The sequence below is a fragment of the Apodemus sylvaticus genome, chromosome 4 (genome assembly GCF_947179515.1).
Source record: "Apodemus sylvaticus chromosome 4, mApoSyl1.1, whole genome shotgun sequence".
NCBI classification, from domain to species: Eukaryota; Metazoa; Chordata; class Mammalia; order Rodentia; family Muridae; genus Apodemus; species Apodemus sylvaticus.
The window spans coordinates 11,592,565-11,600,765 of record NC_067475.1 but is presented as its reverse complement, the minus strand read 5'-3'; the positions used below and the strand labels follow the sequence as shown (position 1 = coordinate 11,600,765).

At 43.6% G+C, this 8,201-nt stretch overlaps 1 non-coding gene across 1 annotated transcript; it reads left to right on the top strand.

Annotated features, from left to right (window-relative positions):
* The first annotated feature begins 325 nt into the window (after window positions 1-325).
* LOC127683781 (U6 spliceosomal RNA) lies at window positions 326-432 on the top strand. The gene has a single exon (XR_007977586.1). It is a non-coding gene; the product is annotated as a U6 spliceosomal RNA (small nuclear RNA).
* Window positions 433-8,201: the final 7,769 nt, after the last annotated feature.

Here is an 8,201-nt window from a genome sequence, read left to right as displayed (position 1 = left end):
GACAGATACAGATACACACATACACACACACACATAAACACGTACACATACATACACACACACAGGACTAGGGGAGGTTTACCTTGATCTAACAAGAATTTCCCAAAGTTATGTGAATAAGCATGGAACTATTTTTCTGTCACATGTGCTACCAAAGCCTAGAGAGACTTCGGGGGTGGGATGGAGTGTGAGAGACAGATGTGGCTAGGAAGTTGGAAAAGCCAACGCCCAGCTTTGATCATCCTGAGGAGGTAGTCTGGAATGGGAGTCTCCCTCCTCTTCCAATGTGCCTTCTACATACAGAACCTCTGTAGCTTGGCCAGGAGTGCTCGCTTCGGCAGCACATATACTAAAATTGGAATGATACAGAGAAGATTAGCATGGCCCCTGCACAAGGATGACACGCAAATTTGTGAAGTATTCCATATTTTTTCTCAATGCAGCAGTGTAGGGGACTACCAGGACAGGGAAGCGGGAAGGGGTGGATTGGGGAACAGGGGGAGGGAAGAGGGCTTATGGGACTTTTGGGGAGGGGGAATCCAGGAAAGGGGAAATTACTTGAAATGTAAATAAAGAATATATCGAATAATAATAATAAAAAGAGGCCAGGAAGCATCCCTTGGGCTATCCTTACCTTCTGACCTATCTTTTACCTGGAGGAAGAGTCATCTTCCCTAAGCAAGAGGACTGGGAGATCCTAGGTGCACGGTGCACTCAGGCACTGAAAACCAGATAGGAACATGCTACTTGGTGCAGCAGACAAAATGAACCCCCAAGAGCTGCAGTAAAGTGAAACTCAGTTCCTACACCCTTTTAAGGGTCAGCTTGTGCGCATCCCTTGGAAACCTTCTACAAAGGTATTTCACTTTAGTGAGGTTCATGAACTATGGCCTTGAGAATAAACTCTAGAGACTCAGAGTAGGGAGAAGAAACAGGGCTCTGAAGAAAAGTACTGATGGGCTTTTGTCTCTCTCTTCCCCCCATGACACCCCAGTGGAGGCATCAGACTCATTTGCATTTCCAGACCCTGGAAGGGCCTAAGAAAGATGGCTTAGTCTTACTGACTTGTTTAGCCAGACATTAAACTACGCCATAAAATTTGACAAATACATTCAAGAGAGAATCCTGAAATATGATCTCCCACGTACATACCTTTACAGAGGTGAACACGTGGGCAACAGAGGACTATCTGAATATCCATGGAAGGGTGGAAGGATGGCAGATGAAGAGAGCTTTCTCTCATGCTCTGATTGTAGGCGAACTCTTCTTTCAACTTGGGATGCTTCGTGCTCCCTTCACTCTCAGTGAGTACAGAATGGTTAATCACTACCCATCCTCCATTTACAGTCGAGACAACATTTACTTTAGTAAGTCTCCTCTCAGCCCCGGGCCTAGTGTGGATAGGAACTATGTCCAGGTGTCCCAGGATGACTTTCATGGATGTGCTTGTGTCATTGCTTATCAGCTAAATGCTACTAGAGTATAAAGTCTATCATGTTCCACGGTCATAATGATATATGTAAGTCCCCAGAGCCCGACACATCAGCTGCTGGGAGATAGGGGCTTAATACGCATCTCTATTTTTGTTAGTTGATGTAGGAGGTTTGGGTTTTATGTAGAGCAACTTGATATCCTGTGCTGTATTGGGGGAAACTCACATCAGTGTAACTCTTATGTATACATACTAAACTCCACAATCACTAGGAGGATGCGGGTTTGGCCCCAAGGTAATTAAACCAGGAGCCCACAAAACGTTTAGCTTACAGATTACGGAAGTTAGAGAGAAAGGAATTAGGACATGTAGTTTCTGAAGAAATTCTTGGGTTCTGCAAGTTCCTAGCAGTGACTCCTGTTGGCAGAGCAGGGCTTTGGGTTACAGAGTCAGTCGGATGATCAAGAGGCACCATTGTTTAGAAGGCTTGATTTGTCAGAATGTACAATTGTTTGCTCTGAGGTTTCCTTGTCATATGATTGTAGTGGCCAAGAACTGCATGTGAAAACCACAGACCAGTATACAAATAAATGAAAAGACCTAAGTTATAAACACACATGAGCACATGCATCCAAAGTGGCTTCTCTTGAGACATTTATTTGTGTGTATGTTTGCACAGCTATGTAACATGAAGAATATAGTATATACATATAAGTGTATGTTTGTGAGAGGTAAGGATGAAAGGAAAAAGAAAAGATTGTGGGAAGAAAAATAAAGAAAATAAAGACATAAGAAGAGAAAGAAGAAATCAAATGTATAGCCAAATCTTCAGTACTTGTTGCAAATAAATCAAGTTTTAAAAGCAAATAGATTTAATCCATAGAAGCTAAACCTAATGTGCACAATGATTCTTTCTTAGTCCCCCACTGAATTCACTGGCTTATGTATATATACACAGTTACTGTGATCTTTGCTGTTCACTAAATAGTTAGCTAAAACGATTTGCTGATGACGAAAGTTTGGTTGTCCATTGCACAAAGATCAAATGAAATGGAAGAGTTCAGAAGCTTTAGAGCAAATGAGTTGCTTGCTATATAGCAAATAAAGTCCTATGTTTACAAACGGATGGAGGAGATGACAGAGTTTTGAAGGTCAAGTCCCAGAATGCTATATTTGAGTTCTGCATAAACTATCTTCACTTCGTTCTAAAGAAAGCCACTTGAGCAGTTGGAGAGGTACAAGGAGGGGATGGAAAGATGGGGGCATTAATGACAAGCTATACATTTTGATGCTTAAATTGGGGTGGGGGAAGAAACTGTGGAGTACTTGTTTCAAAAAGTGGTAAATGGTGCTTTCATGTTGTCAACGTGTTTGCATGTGACCATTAAAGAAGGGGTTAGGTTACATGGAGCCTCTTACAGATCTTACAGAACTTCTGTCTTCAGATTTCTCTTGTTTCATTTCCTTCCACTTAACAGCCCAGAGCTGATATTTATTCAAATATGCATAAGGTCTCAAATGGAAAATATTTTGTTAATTTGCATGGCATTTTTTCAAGCCTGTAAAATCTAGTCATCATAGACAATAGAAACAGACATCCAGCTTGGAAATGAGGGACAAAAAAGATTGGTGTACGTCAGTTTTTGAGGTGTCCTGTTTCTGTGGAGGCAACCCAAATCTGGGAATTTTGGGAAAAACTGTTTTTCCCAAAAATGGAGTGTGTGATACAAATCTACAAACTCCAAGTTCAGTAAGAAACCTCATCTCAAAAATCAAGATGGAGAGCTCAGAGGAGGATTCCTTTCATACACACACACACACACACACACACACACACACACACACACCAATTTAAAAATAAATCAAAGATTGATGATGATGATGGACCTACAGAGAAATCACCGATCTCTTCTTGGGCCACACAGGGAGCTCAAAGCTCTGTCAATCCTCCTGTCATCTACAGGAAGGAAGTAGATCCAATAAAGAAGGCCCTGTGGTGGCTATATTACTCAGGGAACTTCATTTAGCCCTTTTTCCTCTTAGTGACTTTGGAATGCCTGTTAGATCCCTTGCTCTCCACAAATCCTGGACCTCCATTGGCTATTGTAATTAATACTATAATCGTAACTGTAAGATGTAAGTGTCTTGTGTTGGGACCATCCCCTCTTCTTCAGCAATGGAGTTTGTCACTGGGAGCACATCAATCACACACGGGAGAGTTTTCTCTTTTCTTGACTTCACAAACAGCAAGCACACTTAGGATTCATTAAACAGTGCCCAATCATTGCAGGCAGGGCGGATGCAAAGGGATCTATAGACCAGGGAAACAGCTGTTATACTGACCTTGGCTGAAAGACTCTGTAATTCTGGAGAGTTACTGCTTCTATGCTGTCCTTGTCTGTGACTTGAAATCACATCGTGGGCCTTATAGCAAGGTGGTATTGAACGTTCAATATGAAGAGAGAAGACCAATGCTTCAGTGTCATCATTAAAGCCTCCCCCCTCACCCCCCCACCCCCGACCCCCCATCCCCCGGTCTTGGAGTTTCAAATGAGATTATATACAAAAGGCAAAATATACAAAATATATCAGTAAATTGAAATTTACTGAAAGATGATACAAGATACAAGTGGGCAAACACACCACATCTTTCTCAGGAAGCATGGGTGACTCATGAATACTTTTGATATTCTGCCTCCTGCAGTTTGACTTCTAAATGGATTTCCTTTTCAACATTTCTGTACTCCTTTCTATGGGTAAAGAATGTCAAGCCCCCAATCAGTGCCAACCATACTTGGCACTGCCGCCTCTGACATGCTATTTTCTCTATGTGCATGGAAAGGCACTGGCCTTGTTCCCTTGAACGTAATGAGGCTTGGACGAGCATAGGTAGTTCTGAGTTTAGAACTTTAGGTCTTGTGTCCCTGTCAGCGTGACGCAGGACCTCACTTCTTAGCACTTGTTTAGAAGCTCAGCAGTCGGTGGGGTGGGGGTGTGGGGGAGGGGCGGGGGGAGTTGCAACCATGGTCTGTTTTCTAGGACACTTCCGGCCGGGTTTCCCTCATTTCTTGGCTTTCCCCAGGAATGCGGACACCAGACCGCCTATCTTCCGGCTACACTCGAACTCTCAGAATTTCAAGTGGTCTAGCCCTGAACTCCACGGGGCTGCACGTTTTGCTGCCTGAGAAAATTGGCCTGGAGAAATATGCTTCTCTATTAGAGTTCATGAACCATAGGCCTAAATCAATTCAATAATAGTATTTAGACTTAATAAGTGAGGACCCTGGACTCTTGTCGAAAGGGAGGGCTTTCGCTTGATAGAGTAATCTTGCTGTTTTTCGTCTCTTGGGCATGATGAACAGTGAGGAAGGGGTGTTTGAAGACACTCTTGCTCTCTCTTGTTCCTACTGAGGCTGTCTCTCTAATCTCTGATAGCACACTTTACCGTGCAATGTTCCACTGTGAAATTAATCTGGGTGTCTGTGGTTGATTAATGTTGAGGACTGGAAGCACGGATAGGGTACAGTTCAAGAAAACTGTAAAACTGGCTATTGTTGATTCTGTCTCTCTTTGCCCCAAGACTGCTGTCCTCTGGATCAGCCTATAGAATGACGACATGGCTTTTGTCTTGAGAGCTATGACATTGCAATGCATGCTAATTACTGAAAGCACCACCCTGACATATACCCGCCTCTTGAAAAAAATCTACACCTTGAACCTGGATACTTGAGGGAAGTAGAGTTATGAGGGGAAATGACCCCTGGGATAGGAGAGTAAGTTGGGTAATTTAGGTTATAAGAGGCCACGAGCAGGCCATGGTAGTGCATCCCTTTAGTCCCAGCACTCAGGAGGCAGAGACAGGTGGATCTGTGTGAGTGGCAGGCCAGTCTGGTTTACAAAGCGAATTTTAGGACAGCCAAGGTTATGCAGAGAGATCCAGTGTCAGAAAAGAAAAGAAAACAAAAACAAGAAGAAGACTACATGTTAGGTTAGATCTGGAGAAAGAAACCAAGCAACATAGGTTGGGCAAAGGGAAGTATTCTTTCTTTCTTTCTTTCTTTCTTTCTTTCTTTCTTTCTTTCTTTCTTTCTTTCTTTCTTTCTTTCTTTCTTTCTTTCTTCCTTCCTTCCTTCCTTCCTTCCTTCCTTCCTTCCTTCCTTTTTCTTTCTTTCTTTCTTTCTTTCTTTCTTTCTTTCTTTCTTTCTTTCTTTCTTTCTTTCTTTCTTTCTTTCTTTCTTTTCTTTAACAGCATTAAAACAGGTAGAAAAAGCTACGGAAAGCTTTAGCGAGTGAGGCACATCCTAGCATGAGAACACTACCCTAGTGTGCAGGAGACCGGGATTGCGTCCCCCACTCCCACCCAACAAAAAAGTCACAGCAGGGCTGTGAACTTCAAGTATTGATTTTTCTTCCTTCTGCTCATATGCGGACCTTTTACCATGAAATGCCAACAGGTTGTTCTCAACCATCCTCAGTTTACCTCCAATGAAGGCTGCATATTTCCTCCAGCTGTGGTCTGCTATGCGAGGAATTCCTTTTAATCTTGAAGTCAAAATGTTTATTTGTTTTAAAATAACATGAAAACAATGTAGTCAGGGTGATTGCCTTGAAGTCTGAGAAGAGGCAGGTCTTTGGACAGAGGCGTCCAGGCTTCTAGGCGGGGAAGCACCTTGCTGCTGTGGCTGTCTCTTCCCTTGCTCAGCTGCCTGAGACAAGTTATCTCCCTAGCACTCTTCATACTCTCCCAAGTCGTCTGTCTTTCCTGTTCTCTTTCTGACTCTTTTTCTTTATATATGTCTTTCTGGCCACCAAACTTTTTGAGTGGCCATTCTCAACCTGTGGGTCATGACCCCTTTAGAGTCATATATCAGATATCCTGCATATCAGATATTTACATTAAGATTCATAATAGTAGCAAAATTACAGTTATGAAGTAGCAACAAAATAATTGTAGGGTTGGGAGTCACTGCAACCTGAGGAACTGTATTTGTGGCTACAGCACCAGCAAGGTTGCCAACTGCTGGGTCTGATAGTTCTTTCTCTTCCAATGGGAAGCGTAGACAAGAGATTTTAAAAAAATATTTCTGAAATATGAGAGGGCCATTACTATCATCATTTATGGGCAATGGAAAAACATTAAAGGCATCTATGCAGGATGTCATTACCCAGGAAGAAACTGGGTATGTTTACAGATATACCAAGAATATTTTGAGGTCTTCCTGATGCTGATCTCTGTTCATTTAAATTCCCTTCCCTTCCCTTCCCTTCCCTTCCCTTCCCTTCCCTTCCCTTCCCTTCCCTTCCCTTCCTTTCCCTTCCCTTCCCTGCCCTGCCCTCTCTTTCCTTCCCTTTCCTTCCCTTTCCTTCCCTTTCCTTTCCTTCCCTGCCCTGCCCTGCCCTCCCTTTCCTTCCCTTTCCTTCCCTTCCCTGCCCTTCCCTTCCCTGCCCTGCCCTCTCCTTCCCTTTCCTTTCCTTCCCTGCCCTGCCCTGCCCTCCCTTTCCTTCCCTGCCCTCCCTTTCCTTCCCTGCCCTGCCCTGTCCTTCCTCTTCTGTCCCTTTCCCTTCTCTTCCCCTTTCTTTTCCTGTTCCCTTTTCTTTCCCTTTCTATTTCCTCCCCTTCCCCTGTTCTTCCTTCTTTTCCCTTCCCTTATCCTTTTCTTCCCTTCCCCTCTCATTCCTTTCCCTCGCTTCCCCTTCCTTTCCCCTCCCTCCCTCTCTCGACTCCTTCCTTGTATCATCCTCCATCTGTTTTTTTGTTTGTTTGTTTGTTTTGAGACAAAGGCTCACGCAGCTCCAGTTGACAGTGAACTGCTTAGGTAACAAAGGATGACCCCAAACTCCTTCAATTCCCTGCTTCCTTCTCCAGAGAACAGGGATCCCAGGTGTGTGCCACCACACAGGGGACAGTTTTAAACTTTGCGTTCTCTTACGCTGTCTCCTAGCAAGTCTGAGTAGCCCTGGGCAGAAATAAAATAGCCTCAGCGAGGCTTTTCCTCCCACAAGGACTTGGGGCTGTGTGCGGATGTGCTAATACGGTTCTAAGTGCCTTCAAGCCCTTCTATTGGATTCTCTCTGTGGCATGCAATTCCTGAGGGGTACGCACCAGACTGGTAAGTTCGGTGCTAAAGGAAACTGTCTTATCCAGTCTCCAGGAGCCTCTGCCTCAAGTGTCAAAATCCAGTTGTGCACCAGTAGCACGGCTGTCCCAGAGAAGAAAAGAACCCCTTGAATGCCCTATTGACAGCATGCGCAAATTAAAAGACTCGGCAAAGTTAATATTCTCACATTATAACAATATTTCCCATAAATTATTAAAGCCCACACAATTTATTACTCATGCTGGGGGTGGGGGGAAAGCAAGCCGACTCATGAGCTGTGCTGCCTAATGATTTATTTTTTGTTCTTCGATATGTTGAGGTTTATAAATCACCCAGTTCTGCTCTGCATTGCACCAGAGAAAAGCATTCACCAGTCAACCACCGATGGTCACCTATGCTGGGGCCTGGTAGAACCTCATATTTTAGCTTCTATCAGCAGCCTCTTTCTCTGTTTGAGGTGACTGTCCCTGTTCATTACCAGAATGCTTAAGCACGGCTGGAATCACTGTGATTTAAGTTGTTAGGTGGTAGAGCTAAGGCTTTTCAGAAATAAATATTAACCTTGTTATTTAGGCTGGGTGGCAGACAGATGTCTTGTATTCTGTCACAAGCCTTCTAAGTAAATAAAAATTTACTTAGCAATTCCATGCTTTAAAGTCTGGCCTGCCAGC